The 19,458-nt window shown below is 45.2% G+C and overlaps 1 protein-coding gene across 1 annotated transcript in view; it reads left to right on the top strand.

The window, feature by feature from the left end:
* The window catches only part of PIGK (phosphatidylinositol glycan anchor biosynthesis class K), a 203,702-nt gene that overhangs the window by 183,295 nt on the left and 949 nt on the right, over window positions 1–19,458 (top strand). The gene's annotated exons all lie outside the window — the stretch shown is intronic.

Consider the following 19,458-nt stretch of genomic DNA (forward strand, 5'->3'; position numbering starts at 1 on the left):
ATCATATTTGCTTTTGTGCATAAGTATTCTTATTCATTTAGAAATTACAAGTTCCCAAAAGTACAGTTTTTGCTTTGAGAGCTGCCTTTGCATTTTATTCAGAACTGGTTTTATTCATGTTGTATTGAAGGCAGAAATGCTTTCAGTGTCTCTCTGTGTCCAGGAGCTTCTGCACAGTCAGCGAATGTGTCACATTCCTCACTTGATATTATTAAGTAAACACAAGAAAACATTATCTACACTTCGGATGCATCCAGATTTCTCTGCACTGAACCTTCAAGACCTGTGTTTTTACTAATTGAATGCTGTTCTAGTGAAAAAAAAATGGTGGGAGTATATAATATAATATGTGACTCTCTTGCAACTGGCAGAGTCCCAGTGGATTGGCAAACAGCCCACATTTTCCTATTATTTAAGAAGGGCAAAAAATCAGATCCAGGAAATTATAGACATGTAAGCTTAACATCAGTTGTATGCAAACTATTTGAGGGATTACTAAGAGATACTATACATGACTTCATAGTAGAAAATAATCTTATTTCTCAGCATCAACATGGGTTTACTAAAGACAGGTCCTCTTTGACTAACATGCTCAGCTTTTATGAGGTAGTGAATGCTAATATGGATATTGGGAATGCTGTAGATGTGATATACTTGGACTTTGCAAAGGCCTTCGACACTGTTCCCCACAAAAGTCGAGGATGCAAGGACTGGGGAAGAGTCTGTGTTCATGGATAGGGAACTGGCTAATGGACAGAAAACAAAGAGTTGTGGTCAATGGATCGTACTCAAAATGGGAGACTGTTAGCAGTGGGGTCCCACAGGGGTCTGTACTGGGTCCAGTGCTCGTCAATTTATTTATTAATGACCTAGTAGATGCAGTAGTGAGCAATGTTGCTATTTTTGCAGATGATACAAAATTGTGCAGAATCATCAACTCTCAGGAAGATAGTGTCATATTGCAACAGGATCTGGATAGGATGGCTATATGGGCACATACATGGCAGATGAAATTCAATGTTGACAAGTAAAGTCATGCATTTTGGTCGTACCAATGGTCTACCACCATACAAAATAAATGGGATACAGTTGGGGACATCAAACTTGGAGAAGGACTTAGGGAGTACTCATCGACAGCAAGTTAAATAATCGTACTCAATGCCAAGCCGCTGCAACTAAAGCGAACAAAATTTTGGGATGCATTAAAAGGGAAATAAAAACTCGAGATGCTAGCATAATATTGCCCCTGTTTAACGCTCTAGTAAGGCCACATATGGAATATGGAATTCAGTTCTGGGCACCACATTACAAAAAAGATATTGCCGTTTTAGAGCAGGTGCAGAGACAAGCAACAAAATTAATACGTGGGATGGAAGGTCTCACTTACCAAGAAAGGTTAGATAAACTGGGTTTATTTAGTCTAGAGAAAAGACGCCTTAGAGGGAATCTAATTAACATGTATAAATACATCAGAGGGGAATATAATAGCTTGGCGGATAAGCTTTTTGTCCCTAGGCCTTCTCAAAGGACTAGAGGACATGATCTGCGCATGGAGGAAAAACGTTTTAGCCATTTATTTAGGAAAGGGTTCTTTACAGTAAGAGTGATTAAGATGTGGAATGCATTGCCACAGGAAGTCGTTATGGCAAACTCTATACCTGCATTTAAAGGGGGCTTAGATGCTTTCCTTGCGTTGAAAGACATCCATGGCTACAATTACTAGGTAATGCCTAATGATGTTAATCCAGGGATTTTATCTGATTGCCATCTGGAGTCGGGAAGGAATTTTTCCCTTTTGGGGCTAATTGGACCATGCCTTGTAAGGGTTTTTTCGCCTTCCTCTGGATCAACAGGGATATGTGAGGGAGCAGGCTGGTGTTGTACTTTATACTGGTTGAACTCGCTGGACGTATGTCTGTTTTCAACCAAAATAACTATGTAACTATGCTGTAAACCATTTTTTAGAGCAAAGAGGAAATGCTGGGTTTCATTCCGCTTTTAAATACGGACCCAAAAAAATACATGTTTTCCAAGTTTCTGAAAGGGTATAGGTGCCAATACTCTTATCGATTTTTTTCCCTGGCAGATCACAATTTCAATCAATTTCTGTCCAAAATCAAAACTATTGAATGCTCAAGATGGAAAAATCTTGCATGAAAGCGGGTGGGGCAGGTGTGTGGCTGTAGATATCCAGCAGGTTGACCACCCCCATATCCCCCCCCCCCCCCCTTAGTTAACTATTAATTGAAATAGTGCCTTCCCGGGTCCCTGAGGCCGGCTTCACACTGCATATTGTCAGTGGGTGCGCACCGCCAGAAACAGGCCTTCGGGGAATACCGCGTTAAAAAGAATATGTACTCTAAAATTCTTACAATAAAAAGCATACCATTCTATCCATTATGTTCTCCTGGGCCCCTCTGTGCTGTTTTTGCCACTCCCTGCTGCAATCCTGGCTTGTAATTGCCATTTTTTATGCAGTGTTTACAAACAAGAGTAGCTCAGTGTGTCAGTCATACAGAGTGTGCAGGGTACCTGGAGAGGGTGTGTATAGCTTCTATCCAATCACAAGCAGCACAGCACATTCCAGCCTGACTGCCTCAGCCCGACAGAGCCGACAGAGGAGAGAAGATTAGATCATATAACAGAGATAATACAGCCACTGTGCAACTAGAAAAGGCTGCAGTTAGACAGCACATTAGAACAGGCATAGGAACTTATAGGATAGAAGAAATAAGGATGAACATTTTGTTACAGTGTCTCTTTAATATGTGGTATTCCCCGTCTGGCATCCAGCCAAGCAGGAAGTAATGCCCACGGCAATAGATGACTTGCGCGGAGGCGTATATCTAAAATACGCTTCCGCGCATGTGTGACACAGATGACTGCGGCTGTTTTTTTTTAAAGTACGCACGTTACCATAGGCTTTCATGACTTCCTGCCCACCGCAGGAGCCACGTGGTAACGTAGGTATTGAAGCACATTAGATAGGGCACTTCCAGCGCAGCGTACTGCAACGTCGGGAGTGTGAACTCCCCCATAGATTAGCATTAGGCTGTGGTGGGGGTACGGTAAATTTACCGCACTGCCTCAGTGTGAAAGTGCCCTGAAGAGTCACCTGTCTGTGGGAACCTTGTGTCCTGTCTCCATCCCCACCTGGGATGTCACAGGGGAATAGGCCGTGGGGTCACGAGAGGAGATGGGAGGGGGAGCAGAGAACTTTATCAACTTTATTTGCACAACAATTACCTAATTACTAGACAATCTGATAATTTGTCCTGCAACCAGCAATTTTATCAATTAGCTTTGGTGAACAAGTGAATAAGTCTTCAAGGGACAGAATATTCGTTTTTTACTTTTTTTTTTTTTTTAATTTGTGGTGTGTGCTGTGTTTAATGTTTTGGAGCCAAAATGTATTTTTGCGTTTTCATGCCGCTTCAAAGACACGCCGTCAGGGAAGGTGGGCGGGGCCACTGCACACAGTTCTTTGCATTTGCATCACAACAGCATGTAGATAAGGCAACATGCAAGATGGCTTTTTAGGAACCTCATTTGTTTTTCTTTCTTTTTAGCTCGTTAAATGTGCACTATGATGAAGATAAAAATTGGGCTGGAGTTCCTCCCCAATTTCTTACTGAAAATCTTGGTTTTGCGTAAGTGAGGAAGCTCTAGAGAGCACTAATCCCGTGTTCCACGCGGGAGCATGCGAAAACCTGGGAATGGTGCCCAGCCCTGTTCAGCACTGTTAGTAATCTACTCCATCTTCGTAGGAATGAATATTTATGGGCAGGAAAAGTCCTCTTACTCATTAGCCGAAGACTTAGCTCAGCTTAGGGTAATGAGCAGCGAGGCAGCCTGTGATACAGTGATAGATCACTCCTGCAGCCTTCACACTATTCAGCAGGCACACATTTACAGCCAGCTTCTCTCTGAGGTAGCAGAAATCTAGAGGTGTCTTACTGTCATACCGTAGGCACTGATGTGCACCTTTCTAACTGAGCCGCTAAACTCCAACATCTGCTGTCCTGCAGTTTTTCAACAAGTTTTGTATGTTAATCCAGTCCACTTAAGGACCGGCTGATTATTTGGTGATCTGTGCTGGGTGGGCTCTCCAGCTCGCAGCACAGATCAGGTTTTAGGCAGGGCGATCATACTTTCCCTTCCCCCTTTTTTTTCCCACTAGGGGATGTCCTGCTCGGGGGGGTATGATTGCCGCCGCTGCCTTGTGCCTAGCGGGGGGAGGCTCCTGAAAGCCCCCCTCCGCAGCGCTATTCCGCCATCCCTCTCCTTCCCTCCCTCCCCTCCTCACTATTGGCGGTACAGGACAGCGATCCGTCCGGTACCGCCTCAAATAGGCTTCAGCCTATCAGACGGCGCCGATCCCCGGCCAATCGGAGGCGGGGGCTTGCCGATCTCCTTTACGGCGCTGCTATGACAGCAGCGCCGTACGCTATAAACACTTACATTTAGCCTGCGAGCTGCGATCGGAGGCTCGCAGGCTGTTCACGGAGCCCCCGTGAACTGGCAGGAAACGGCCGCTTGAGCGGCCATTTCCATGGAAATCCACATGCGACCTGCCGCCGCCTAAATATACAAATAAGAAGTACGTTTCTTGCGGAGTTAAATGAGCCATAAATTACTTTTCTCCTCTTTTGCTGTCACTTACAGTAACTAGTAGAAATTGGACATTACCAACAGATTTTGGACTAGCCCATCTTCTCATAGGGGATTCTTAGGGTTTTCTTTATTTTTAAAAGCACTTAGTGACTGGCAGTTGCTCCATCCAACTGTCAAAAAAAGTGTACGATGAGCAGGGGGGCTGACCAGCATTTTTGTATAAATCTTTTTCAGGGAATGTCTTTATAAAGAATAAAGGCCAATCTGAGAATCTCCTATGAGCAGATGGACTAACCCAAAACCTGTCGGTAATGTCAGATTTCTACTACCTACTGTAAGTGACAGCAACATAGGAGAAAAGTCATTTTACTCTGGAAGAAATGTACTTCTTATTTGTATGTGTTTTAAATTTTAAGATTTTTGCAACAGTTCCTCTTTAAGTAAAAAAAAAAAAAAAAAGTAGTTTAACTTAACTGGGGCTTCTTGCAGGCCCCCACAATCATCCTGTGCCCACCTTGTCATTCCTTGAACCTCCAGTCAGCAGACCCCCGCAAAGCAGATACAAGTGCATGCCCAAAATAGCTATTCTGCAGACACATTTACAGAAAGCTTCTCTCTGAGGGGGCGAAAATCTAGAGGGGTCTTACTGTCCCAGGCACTGAAGTGCACCTTTCTAAACAAGCCGCTAAAATCCAGCATTTGCTATCTACAGAAGGCAAGCAACGCGTGGCTGAGAAATAAACTGGATCAAAAATCTGTTTACTGGTAGTTTCCCTGAGACCGAAGCTCTATGACAAAACCAAAGCTTCTGTTTAGTAGGGTTCTACGTCATTTCAAAGGCTTTACAGATTTTTCTTACAACAACAACCATGCCGAAGTCGCCTGCAATATAAAACTGTTAAAAGAAGAGGTAGTGGTCTTGCCTCTCCTTAAGAATTAGGCCAGCATTTCCGGGAAAAAAACAACTGTTTTTATTTGAGCACTAAAAGGACAACATGTTGTGTTATCTTGTCCTTCGTGACAATTCTGATCACAGTGCCTTAACGTGTACCTGAAAGGAAAAGAGTGCCACCAAGGGGGTTCTTGCCTCAGGAGGTGGAAGCTTCTGGAATCTAGAGGCTTCACTTTCTCATCTCAGAAATTTGGTAGGTATGCATTTTCCAAAATGGCAGGTTACGTGGGGTGTTCTTAGTGTGTAGTGGTCATGCCTTTCAAAAGTGGTCCAAGGTAGAACAGCAGGAAATTGGCAACATTATCATGGAAGCCCATGGCTTACTGATGTGTGTGCTGAGCAAGGTTGAATCACCCTCCCCCCCCCCCCCCCCCCCCCAAAAAAAAATGCAGTACTAAATGCTGGCCTCGCTTCAGGTTAGATACTTACTTTTGGAGAGCATACCATAGCCTTCCATGTCCTCGCTCCTTCCAGTTGGATCACTTGGATCACTACTGTCACAACTGGACCATTCTGCAATGGAAGAAGTTGACCTGGTCTGATGAACCACATTTTCTGTGGCCTTGTTGCCAGATCATAATCTGATGGAACATCCAGGTGCTTGATTTGCCCACTGGCTCTCACATTATGTGTGGCTGAGTACTAGCACTTGACTTCAGTTGGACACTCTTGTTTGGCTTTATGATAGCGATGACCAATCAGTATTACTGAAGCTCAGCACTCAAATCAAACACCTGGTGCCTACAGCATAGAGTCACTAGTCTCCACAAGATGAACAGCATTGCCCAAATTACGGAGCTTGCTCTTTACCTGCTCCAAGTCGAGGCAGACTACTCTTCTGCTATTGCCAGCCCTAGTATTATTAAGACCATTACAGTAATGCCTGTGCATCATAAGCTTCAGCAATAGAATGGGCTTTTTCATATGCCACACAGCAGCCGTTCTCCCAAGATACACCAGTTTTGTTTCTGAGTGAAGGCTTTGTCAGAGATGGCCTATCACTTCTAAGTGTGTTCGGTCCTTTAAACTAGTGACCGTTCCACTCAGAGCATCAAAGAAATCTCCCCAGCTGCCCCTGGGGGTGGAGAAGGCTTTGTTGTGGCACAGTGTGGTTCTGTGCTGCTCTGATTCTTGCAGAGTATGGACTGCGGAGCCGTCACTGGTGTAAGGAGATGTCAAACAATTTAGCTTGCTATATATTGTTGTGCTGCGATTGATCTAGTCAGAGGAACTGCATCTTTTGCTTACATTTGTCGGCTACAGTAAGTTTGGACTTTATCAATGATGGGGCTTGATTCATCAAGCTGTGCCTAATGTGCTGTAGTGCACGCTATGCACGACTTACATAGCATCGCTCGCTGCCATATAAGGAGAGTTCCTTCCTTAGTTACAAGCATTGCTTCCTTAGCAATGCGCCTAACAGTAACTGCAGGTGGTTCTGTCTCCTGTGAATTATCAGCAGGACCATCCACAGTTAATGTTACCCGCATTGCTAAGGAAGGCACTCTCTTTAGGGCCGGAGCCCACTGACGCAGTTGTATCCGCTTCTGACCACTTTTTCAGCATCTCTAACATTGATGTGTAACTGAAAAGTGGACATAACTGCGCAAGTAGGCTCAGGCCGTTACATGGCAGCGAGCACTGCCTATGTAAGGCATGCATAGCATGCACTACAGAACATTAAGCTGCACTACTTTAGCAGCTCAGCTTGATGAATCCAGCCCACAGCATCTTAATGTGCGCTCACACACACAACTGCTGTCGCCCACAGACATCGGGACCTGATCCCTCAGGCAACATATCGGGAGTTAAGTGTTGTACAGATGCCTGGCTCCGCTGTGGCATGGTGGCGACATTGTTATGGAGGGGGCCCTTAGTCCCACACTTTGATGGGCACAGGTCCTATCCTCCACCGCTACACCACATAATGAAGTTACCTCATGGGTGGATTTGGGCTGCTTGTAGGGGTGCCAGTGCTGGATCTGGTCTGGCATGATGTCGGCCCATGTGGATTAAAGTATCAGACAGAGTTTGGCACTTTGACCCCACTTTGGTCCCATGTTGTGCCGCTTAATACCATTATTACTCTTGCGTGTGTGATCACCCACGTCGGAAGAGGACGGAAAGGGTTAAAAAAAGGGAAAAAAAATTCAAATGGCCAATAAGAAAAAGTATTGGTGGAAACATTTTCTGCTAAAGATGTCTGTTATATTTGCCTGATGTAAAGTATGCAATATAAAGTGTACCTTTTAACAAAAAAATATACATACCTGGGGCTTCCTCTAGCCCCCTCTGGCCTAATCGCTCCCTCGTTGTCCTCTGTTGCCTACTCATTCACCTGCAACTGGCTCCAAAAAAATCCTCTAGTCGTGGTCAGTCGGCGCAGTCCGGCCAGGCGCCCTCCACCGTCTTGCTCCTGTTGCCAGGAGCGTTCTATGCCTGTACAGTAGTACTGCACAGGTGCAGAACCCTCCAGGCAACTTGAACACGATGGGAGTGCCTGTGTGACCATGCCATGCATGTGCAGTTGGCCCCGGACCAGAGGACTTTCCAGGGCAAATTGCAGACCAATGGGGAGTCGGAAGAGGACGGCACAGGAGAGATAAGCCTGGAGGGGGCTAGAGGAAGCCCTAGCTATGTATTTTTTTAAATATCTTTAAGGACAGGCTTACTTTAAAAGTAAAGTGACCTGACTCAGCTCAGCCGCCTCATTTCCTAAAAAGCGTTACCAGCTTTCTGATTAATTTCACGGGTTGCTTGCAGCGGTTTCTGAATGCATCGGACTCCTGCGCACGTCTCAGTAGCCGGGCCAGTGGATGAGCTAGCAGAGGTGTTTAATTATTAGTGACAGATCTGGGGAAGCAGGATGTTGTACACCGTCTCAGGGAGGAAGGATTGGAGGCAATCGGTGGCCTGGGATCTCGCTGCAGATGTTAGATGTTCAGAACCACCAGCGACCTGGCAAGCGCATCACTTCTCCATTGTAAAGGTCACGCTGTTTCCCCGCAGCGGAAGGCAAGGTTGTCACCACCTGAAACTTAGTGTCTGCTCTTTCCGCTGCTGTTATCTCATGATACAGAGTCTCTACTCATACACTGTGACTATCAGTGACAGGAGCTGGCCAAGGCCTTGCCAGTGTGTCAGACCACATCTCCTCAGCATGAGCCTGGACAGCTTGCATGAAAGGAAATCTCCCAGCATGCCTTGCACTGTTCCATTTAATTGTCAGGATGGTCAGTGAGTTGCTAATAATTCTAGCTTGCATTCATGGCTACCATATTTATTTCCTTTTAAACAATACACGTTGCCTGGCAGTCCTGCTGATCTATTTGGCCGCTGTAGTTTCTGAATAACCCCAGAAACAAGCATGCAGCTAATCTTGTCAGATCGAACTATAATTTTAGAGACACCTGATCTGCTGCATGCTTGTTCAGGGTCTATGACTGAAAATATCAGAGGCAGAGGATGAGCAGGACAGCCAGGTAACTGGTATTGCGTAAAAGGACATAAATATGGCAGCCTCCATATCCCTTTCACTTCAGTTGTCCTTTAACACCTTCCTGAACGCTTAACGCCGATAGTCGTTGGGTAGGTGGCAGCCCCAGGACCACCTAACACCGAAAGGCGTCAAGTCCTGGGGCGGGGGTGTGAAGGGTATTATGCACGCCTATGCACGCGCATTCCCTATTGGAGTCTACCAGTCTACAGGACTGTACTGCGCAGGTGCAGTAGTTATGCGCCTGCGTAGTACAGTCCTGATGACGTCAGCGCGACCACGTGAGCTGTATGGTTGGAGCACAGGCTGACCTGGCAAGGTCGGCATCTGCAGCGGAAGAAACCGGGAGCTACCGGACCTGCGGCAGGGGGCACAGGATGGCTGCCAGGGGCTGGAGGAAGATCCAGGTAAGTGGTTTTCATTTTTTTATTAGGTTGGACGTAGCCTTTAAAGAGGAACTATCAAAGAAACTGTCCTTCTGTAGACCCCAGATACCTAGAGCTTTTAGCCAGTAACCATAGAAAGCTTTTCAGAAGTCTGATCACAGCCTACGTGAAAAAAAAATACTTGTGTATTAACCTTTTGTAACAAAGTCGTCTTCGGGGCTAGAGCTGTACCATGCAGATAGGTTCCACTTCTCTGTCACTATTCAGAGGATTTTACAGCTGCAGAGAAAGTATCTGAAGAGAAGGTTCTGTACTTTGTCTGTACTTACATTCTTAACCCCCCCCCCCCCCCTTTCGGAGACACAGGAGCAGGTGATTAGTTATTTATACACTATTTGAAGCTGTTTCTGCTTCCTATCATTTTGAAGATATTTTACTGACAGGATTACAGTCAGTGAGGACTGTTTCTGTATGCTGGATTTGCTGGACACAGTCCTCCATAGTAATGGCCACAGTAAAAACTGTTCCCTGTAAATGTCATGTTTTATTCACATAAAAAATGAAAAGATGAAAAAAGGCCTTAGTTTTGCTATTTGCTAGTAATTACTGGAAACTTATGTGGCATTTAGAATTTTAGTTAACTATGATTGTTTAAAGCTAAGTAAAAAAAGATTTGCACCTGTCGTAAATAATTCAAGGACAACTATCAAACGATTGTTCGGGCCCACTAACGGGTGGAAAAACATTATCTTATCCAATCAGAATGGTGGAATTGATCCAGAAAAACAGATTTAATTTATGAATGCAGTTTTCCCTGTGTTGGTAGGCCTTAATGATCGTTTATACTGATCAAATCAGGAGATCGATCATCCAGGGGATTGTATTGTTAATGGGCACCTTAAAGTGGTATCGTCACCATAAAAATCAAATTTCAACAGCAACTGGTCTGAGTGTATTAAGTGATAAAGATGCTAATCCTGCATTCAAAACTTTCAAAACTTTTTCTGTTGTTATGATTTGGAGTTATCACATACTTAAGGAACACTGGCCTTTTAGTAGTCGTGCCAAAGAATTGCATGCTGGGGGTTCTTTTTATCTATAATCTATTCCATCTCTTCCCTTTATTTCCCTGCCAGCTTCTTATCTGAAACCTAATCCCCTACTCACTTGTGTTTACAAGCAAGGCTGAGGTGACTCAGCGATTGGAGGAGACAAGAAAAAAAGTAAAGGGCAGAAATGACATCACGAGTTAGCCTTAACTGTGGGCAAAAGACATGGCCCCCACCAGGAACAGAATTCTCGTCATTTACTGTATAGCATTCACTGAAATCAAAACGTGGACAGTATAATACATGTGTTATGTAAGTAGGTCAAGTATTTATCTACTTATATATGTGTTTTTTTTCCCTGGCATAGTATGGCTGATCCTACTGCTTTAAGGAGAGCTGTGCCCACTTAGAGCATGCACAGTACACTGGTCGTGTGTGTGTGTCTACACTGATTATGTTTAAAAGGACACCTGACGTATAAGGTATATGGAGGATGCCATATTTATTTCCTTTGAAATAATACAGGTTGCCTGGCTGTCCTGTTGACCCTCTGCCTCTGATACTTTTAGCCATAGACCCTGAACAAGCATATGCAGATCAGATGTTATAAGTTTGACTGCATTTGCTGCATGCTTGTCTCAGGTGTGTGATCCAGACACTGCTGCTTCATGAAAGATCAGCAGGACAGCCAGGCAACTGTTATTGTGCAAAAGGAAACCAATATGGCAGCCTCCATATGCCTCTCGCTTCAGTTGTCCTTTAACCACTTGCCGACCGCGCACTCATACCGCGCGTCGGCAAAGTGGCAGCTGCAGGACCAGCGACGCCGGCTGCAGGCTAATTAATCAGGAAGCAGCCGCGAGCGGCTGCTTCCTGTCAATTCACGGCGGGGGGCTCCGTGAATAGCCTGCGGGCCGCCGATCGCGGCTCGCAGGCTAAATGTAAACACAAGCGGAAATAATCCGCTTTGTTTACATTTTTTACAACGCTGCTAACAGTAGCAGCGTTGTACCAGATCAGCGATCCCCGGCTAATCAGCGGCCGGGGATCGCTGTCACATGACAGGCAGGAGCCTGTTAGAGGCTGCACAGGACAGATCCGTTCCTCCTGTGCAGCCTCGGATCTCCGGGGGAGGGAGGGAGGAGAGGGGGGGGGGAATTTCGCCGCGGAGGGGGGCTTTGAGGTGCCCCCCCCCCGCAACACCCAGGCAGGCAGGAGCGATCAGACCCCCCCCCCCCCCCCAGCACATCATCCCCCTAGTGGGGAAAAAAGGGGGCGCTCTGGTCGCTCTGCCTGGTGTTTGATCTGTGCTGGGGGCTGCACAGCCCACCCAGCACAGATCAGCTAAAACAGCGCTGGTCCTTAAGGGGGGGTAAAGGGTGGGTCCTCAAGTGGTTAAAGGACAACTGAAGTGAAAGTGGCTGCCGTATTTATTTTCTTTTAAGCAGTTGCCTGGCTATCCTGCTGATCCTCTGCCACCAATACCTTTAGCCATAGACCCTGAACAAGCATGCAGCAGATCAGGTGGTTCTGACATTGTCAGAGGTGACAAGATTATCTGCATGCTTATTTCTGGTGTGATTCAGATATTACTGTAGCCAAATAGGTCAGCAGGACTGCCAGGCAACTGGTCTTGTTTTATTCTGGCGTATAAGACTACTTTTTAACCCTTGAAAATCATCTGAAAACTCAGGGGTCGTCTTATACGGCGGGTGTCATTGATGCGGGTGGTACACCCAATCCTGTTACCAACTCTCAGATGCTGAGGACTGTAGTGAAGCGGCGCAGACGCACATGTGCGAGATCTGCGAGGCAGAGAAGGAGGTAGATAGAATACAAGGGTGGGCCAGAAGGGTGAAAGAGGCTGGTTTTATGGGCACGGCGCTATCTATTCTTCCATACCGCTCTGATAACCAGGTAAACAAGGAGAGCTGACCAATCCGCTTAGGGAGAGGGAGAGTTGACCAATCCAAACAGTCAATCGCCTGCATACTGCTATATACTGGGTACCACATACAGTACAGCACCAGTATATGATTTTTTACATTTTTATTTGGTGTGCGTGGAAGAGGGTAGTCTTATACGGCGAGAATATCCCTAACTCTATATTTTAACGCCCCTCTATATCTTATACGCCCAGATGTCTTATCGCCGGAATATACGGTAAGTATGGCAGCTTATATACCTCTCATTTCAGGTGTCCTTGAAGTAGCCCTGGAACATGCCTAGTGAAAACCCATCCAGACCATCCAGGGATTACAGCATGACTACTTCCCTGCAGCCAATGAGATGCCATAATAAATGCTCTCCATACTCCCACACTGCCTACGTGTGAATAATGTCCTATTTTAGTGGAGTGCTCTGATCCCGGCTGTATAAAATAACTGTGCACTTAGCACTGGCGGCTGATCTTCCTCACGTTATGTATTTCAATTCCCCACAAATGAAAGTCATTTATTTACAAGGGTCAGGTGGCTCTTAGCTTGGAAGTTGGTGTCTGATCTGGCATAAGGAAGATTGATTAAAAGCAGCGCTGCAGTCTTCACATGGACGGGGTTAATTACTGGAACTTACACTGGAATGTTTTTTTCTTCTTTCTTGACGCGGAGCAGGTCAGAGTACAGCCGATGCGCCCGCTGATAATGCTGTTTAATTTATTTAAATCGAGACTTCACTTTTATCGAGGGAAAAAAGATGTCCTTTCCAGGATCGCGCTGTACATCTATGAATTGTAACAAACGTGGATCTTGGTGCTCATCTTGTTTATATCTGCATATGCTAATACAGCTCTGTTATAGCGAGTTAGCAGTTTAGACAAGTCAACTGATGGTTTAGTGTAAATCAGTTGCATCAAGAGGGAATTCACTAATAATTACCAAATAGTTTAGACCTGTTTTTAGACCTGGTCTAAAACATTTGGTAAGTAGATCAGTAAAGCAGGGGAAATGATCAAAAGCTGCAATTCACAAATGAGTAGCTATGACTGACATCCTTCTCCTCTGATGAGCTCTGCTCTGGATACAATTAAACTCCTGCATAATTCATTCAAAAGGTTCCATCCTCACCTCTAAAATACCTCACAGAATTACTTTACCGACAGAAATCAGCTGGTCTAATCTCTGCCAGAAAAAGTGGGAGTGGTTACTCCTTGTTTGCCTTTGTGAATTGCATCTTTTGATCATTTCCCCCACTTTACCGACCTAATTACCAAATGTTTTAGACCAGGTCTAAAAGCAGGTCTAAAACATTACACCAAACCTTCAGTAGACCAAAAACCATCAGTAGATAGTCTAAACTGCTTAGTGAATTGAGGCCATTATCTCAAGGATCCCATTAGTGATCGCATCTAGAGGGGTGCACGCCTGGGCACTATGCTTGCCCCCTAATTCCTCATGCTATATCGCCATCCTAGGGGATGCCTCACTACCTATACTGAGGGCCTTGTATACTGGGAGAGTGTCTTTTGGGGGACACCGCTCAATACCTATACGGAGGGGGGAGCTACTTACATTGAGGGACACCTCTCATTTTCTATACTGGGGGGGGGGGGGGGGCTACTTGTTCATCTTGAGGCAAGTGGTTACATAATTATTTTATTTGGAGGAATGTGACTACTTATTTATTTTATCTGGATGCTTGTAACTATTGCGGGGTATTTGACTATTTGATTCTTTTATTTGGAAGCATGTGACTACCATATTTTCTGGCGTATAAGACGACCCCTCAACTTTTTCAGTGAAAATATAGAGTTTGGGATATACTCGCCGTATAAGACTACCCTTCTTCCAATGCACATCAAATAAAAATTTATAAAACATCATTTTACTGGTACTATGAATGAACAGATACTGGTGCTGTACTGTATGTGGTACCCAGTATATAACAGTATGCAGGCGATTGACTGGTTGGATTGGTCAACTCTCCCTGTCCCTAAGCGGATTGGTCAGCTCTCCTTGTCTCCCTGTGTATCAGAGCGGTATGGAAGAATAGATTGCTCTGTGCCCATAAAACACGCCTCTTTCACCCTTCTGGCCCGCCCTTGTATCCTATTTACCTCCTTCTCTGCCTCTCAGATCTCGCACATGTGTGCCTGCGCCGCTTCAGTACAGTCCTCAGCAGCGAGATCTGAGAGGCGGGAACAGGATAGGGTATGACACCCGGCGTATAAGACGACCCCTGACTCTTCAGAAGATTTTCAAGGGTTAAAAAGTAGTCTTATACGCCAGAATATACAGTATTTATTTCATTGATTTTGATTTCCCTTCCTGTTTTTACAGGGAACACAATGCAGATCCCACTGTCTCTGCAGTCTTCAGAAGTAAATAATATTGTGTGAGGTTTCTGGCTAGTGGCAGATATTGAAGCCAGTCTGCAGTGAGATTCCTTATGTGGGCTTTGGCGATGTCATCTACTCGTTATATAGGAAGGAGCGGAGTGCATAAGAGAACGTTCTCCACCTGACCCCGCCAAAAACCCGCTATGACCGGGGAACAGGGACTGAGGCTGGCTGCAACTTTGATGCGGATCTTCGCAACTGCAAATTTAAACAAACTATACTTTCTATCCTCTGCTATTCAGGCAAAATCTGTCATTCAAATGAGAGGCGAAAAACTCCCTTCCACAGCCTGAAATCTCTATAAAAGCAAAGCTTGTGATTATTGAGGAGCAGGCGTGTCCACAACCAGCAGCTGCGTCAGATTCCTCAACAGCGATATGAAATAGAAAATTATAGGAAGTGTTTGGTTGCTGCTAAATCTGGCAAAACTCTTTTAAGGACAGTTATTTTTTTTTTAAACTATATTTTATTGTCAGAAAGAGAATGGTACAAGCAAAAATTACCATATCGCATAGTAAAGTAAAGTTGTCTTGTTTCAAAGAGTAACACATATGCTCCACTGAAGCCACTACAAGCGTCTAAGTACAGTACAGGCTTAAAGAGAACCTGAACTGAAAATAAAAGTTCAAAATAAACATACACACGTCATACTTGCCTCCTGTGTAGTCTACTCCCCAATTTCTTTCTCCTCTCCTGCGTCCTGTTTGTCCACTGTGATCAATGGAATTCTCTGTCCTCCATTTTGAAAATGACCATTACCCCATAACAGCTTCCTGGTCAGCACACTGTTAAACTGTAACATCTCCCACTTGAGCCATAGGGAAACATGGGCATTAACTTGCACATTCAGTTGCAACTGACAGCAGCTGATATATAACTCACTGCAACTGGTATATTTCAGTCAGAACTGGAAGGAATCACTGTTAGAAGAAAATTGTGAGCTTTTGAGAGGAACCGATAGCAAGATAAGTATGTAATATTCATTTGCAGCTGCATCATGTGTTTATTTTAAATAATTTTACTCAGTTCGGGTTCCCTTTAAGGAACCTTCAAGTAATGATACGTTCAAGTTAAAGAACAACAAGGCTAAGGGTTAGGCAACTGGTACACAGGAGTGTTTAAGGAGCAGAGTGTAAGGGGCTAGGGATGAATCCTGCTGATTATCACACGGGATTGGCAGTGATGTATGACAGTTTGGGTTTGGAGATGAAGTTGGACAAGTGAAGCATAGGATTGGGAGCTGGGGGTATAGCCTGACAGTTGGTGACCCCATAATTGAGGGTTGGGGATAAAGTTAGACAAGTGGTACACAGTATTGGGGTTGAATCCTGACAGATGGTGACCCCATAATTGGAGGTTGGGGATGTAGTTGGACAATTGGTGCACAGGATTGAGGGGGGGGGGGGGATTGAAGCCTGACAATTAGTGAATCCATGCTTGGGGGTGTGGATAAGGTTGGACAATTGGTGAATCCATGATTGGGGGCTGGGGATGAAGTTGGACGATTGGTGAATCCATGATTGGGGCTGGGGATGAAGTTGGACGATTGGTGAATCCATGATTGGGGGCTGGGGATGAAGTTGGACAATTGGTGAATCCATGATTGGGGGCTGGGGATGAAGTTGGACAATTGGTGAATCCATGATTGGGGGCTGGGGATGAAGTTGGGCAATTGGTGAATGGATGATTGGGGGCTGGGGATGAAGTAGGACAATTGGTGAATCCATATTTGGGGATTAGGGATGAATTTGGACAATTGGTGCACATGATTGTGGCTTGGGGTTGAAGCCTGACAGTTAGTGAATCCATCATTGGGGGTTGGGGATAAAGTTGGACAATTGGTGCACATCGTTAGGGGGTTGCAGATGAGGCCTGACAGTAGGTGCACAGGATTGGGAGTTGGGTTGAAGCCTGACAATTGATGACCCCATGATTAGGGGTTGGGGATAGTTGGACAGCAGGTGCACAGGATTGTAGTTTGGGGTAGAGTAGGAGTCCTGGAGCTGTATTCATTTGGGATCCGATAAAGAAATGCCCCACCCGGGGCACCATACGACTTTAGTCGAGACAGACTTGGTTTTAGGGAAATAAATCAGCTCTATACAACATTGGGCACCTTATTAATAAAATATTTGTACATTAAAATACATGTGTTAATATCACACTGATGATTCCATCTCTCTAACCCTTCCTTTATATTATGTCGGCAGCGTTTCCAGCTCCTCCCCCTCTTACCTGCAGAGCGCGTGTCGCCAGGCCCGCTCCACTGTCACAGGCAATCATTCTGTCAAACCCCTCATTTAATACAATGTCAGGTCAGAATAAATCAGCTGAAATTTGCCTTTCGCTGAGCCGGAATGATAACATTTAATCTTCACACGTTTTCATTCAGCTTAGAGGTATAATTTTCACTCTGCATTTCCGTCTGTGTTTTAGATAAGAGCAGATTTTCTGTGAATAAACAAGAAACATTTTCCTTGGCTTTAATTAATAATTGCAGAGAGGTTCCTGGGCTAAGTGGCTGCGTCTTCCTGCGCCGGAGGCCTCATTAGCTGCCTGGGACTCATCTGGCTGTATTCCCCATCGAGCTGCGGTGGTGCAGCACACGCATTGGAGCTGGTGTGTGTGTGTGTGTGTGTGTGTGGGGGGGGGGGGTGATGGGGTCAGGGCTGCCTTATGAAGCACCGGCTGTGAGGTGTGAGCCTGGTTCAAGCATTCAAAAGTAACCATCTGCACTCCATTACTATTTAATCTAATACAGCTTTATGATGACAGGGACTCTTGGGTTGAACATTATTGCATTAAAGAGACACTGAAGCGAAAAAAAAATGATGATATTATGATTTGTATGTGTAGCACAGCTAAGAAATAAAACATTAAGATCAGATACATCAGTCTAATTGTTTCCAGTACAGGAAGAGTTGAGAAACTCCAGTTATTATCTCTATGCAAACAAGCCATTAAGCTCTCCGACTAAGTTAGTCGTGGAGAGGGCTGTTATCTGACTTTTATTATCTCAACTGTTCCTGGACTATTTACTTTTCCTCTGCCAGAGGAGAGGTCATTAGTTCACAGACTGCTCTTAAAGACTCATTTTGAATGCTGAGTGTTGTGTAATCTGCACATATTATAGAATGATGAAATGTTAGAAAAAACACTATATACCTGAAAATAAAAGTATGAGAATATTTTCTTTGCTGCTAATCTTCTAGTAATTATTCATAGTACACAACCAATTCACTATATCATATTTTTTTTTTCGCTTCAGTGTCTCTTTAACTCTGTCACATGGGACAGGGAAGGCTGCAGCATGCTAAAATCCTCAGTATGTTAGAGTTTGGCGCTTTAATTTCAGTGCTGTATGATTCTAGTGCTGGGAGGCCAAAGTTTACTGTCTATCAATACTTAATTACACTTAAAGGACACCAGACCTGAGGCAAAGCTACCTAAGGTGAGCACAGAGGTATGATCATACTGGATCCACATACCTCTGTGCATTGTCTGTTCCTCTCCTTGTTCTTCCTTGTTTCTATAAGCACTCCTTGAAAAATCTGACTTTTGGCTAAAATCAAATTTTCAGACAGGAAGAGGCAGGCTTGCTGCGATGTTCCCACCTATCACCCTTACATTCCCTCCACTTCCCCACCTAATGAATTCCCTAATGGAAGGGTGATGGGAGGAATATCAAAGCAACCCTGCCTCTTCCTGTCTGAAAATTTGATGTCAGCTGAAAGTCAAAGTTTTCAGTGAGTGATTACGGGGACCAGGGCGCACAAGGAGAGAAACTACCAAGGTTTGTGGATCCAACATGAACATATCACTGTGCTTAGCTTAGGTACTTTTGCCTTGGGTCAGGTGTGCTTTTAAGTCACACCTGACCAGATTTTAAAAGATACCTTGACCGAACTTGTTAATCAGAATTGAAATGTTAGGTTGTGTTCTTATAAGTTATTGCAAGCACTTACAGCCCACCTTGGTGTTTATGGTGTTTACCCTCATACCCTGCTTTGGCTGATTTTATTATTGACTGTCGGGCAGTCAAATTCTTTAGACGGAAGCATCCAGGACCTTGGTTTACTGCCACATCGCAGAAACATACTAGTAGTCAGTCTTCTCCTAAAATTGAGATTGGGCTGTTGAGAGTGCGGTAGCGCTGTTGAGTGTGAGCCCGTCTCAGGTATAGTTACGGTAGGGCTGCTGCGATTGTGGCAGGGCAGTTGAAAGTGTGGGCGGGCTGTTGAGAGTGTGCGGTAGGGCTGTTGAGAGTGTGCGGTAGGGCTGTTGAGAGTGTGCGGTAGGGCTGTTGAGAGTGTGCGGTAGGGCTGTTGAGAGTGTGCGGCAGGGCTGTTGAGAGTGTGCGGCAGGGCTGTTGAGAGTGTGCGGCAGGGCTGTTGAGAGTGTGCGGCAGGGCTGTTGAGAGTGTGCGGCAGGGCTGTTGAGAGTGTGGCAGGGCTGTTGAGAGTGTGCGGCAGGGCTGTTGAGAGTGTGCGGCAGGGCTGTTGAGAGTGTGCGGCAGGGCTGTTGAGAGTGTGCGGCAGGGCTGTTGAGAGTGTGCGGCAGGGCTGTTGAGAGTGTGCGGCAGGGCTGTTGAGAGTGTGCGGCAGGGCTGTTGAGAGTGTGCGGCA

This window comes from Hyperolius riggenbachi, chromosome 6 (genome assembly GCF_040937935.1).
Source record: "Hyperolius riggenbachi isolate aHypRig1 chromosome 6, aHypRig1.pri, whole genome shotgun sequence".
Classification (NCBI taxonomy): Eukaryota; Metazoa; Chordata; class Amphibia; order Anura; family Hyperoliidae; genus Hyperolius; species Hyperolius riggenbachi.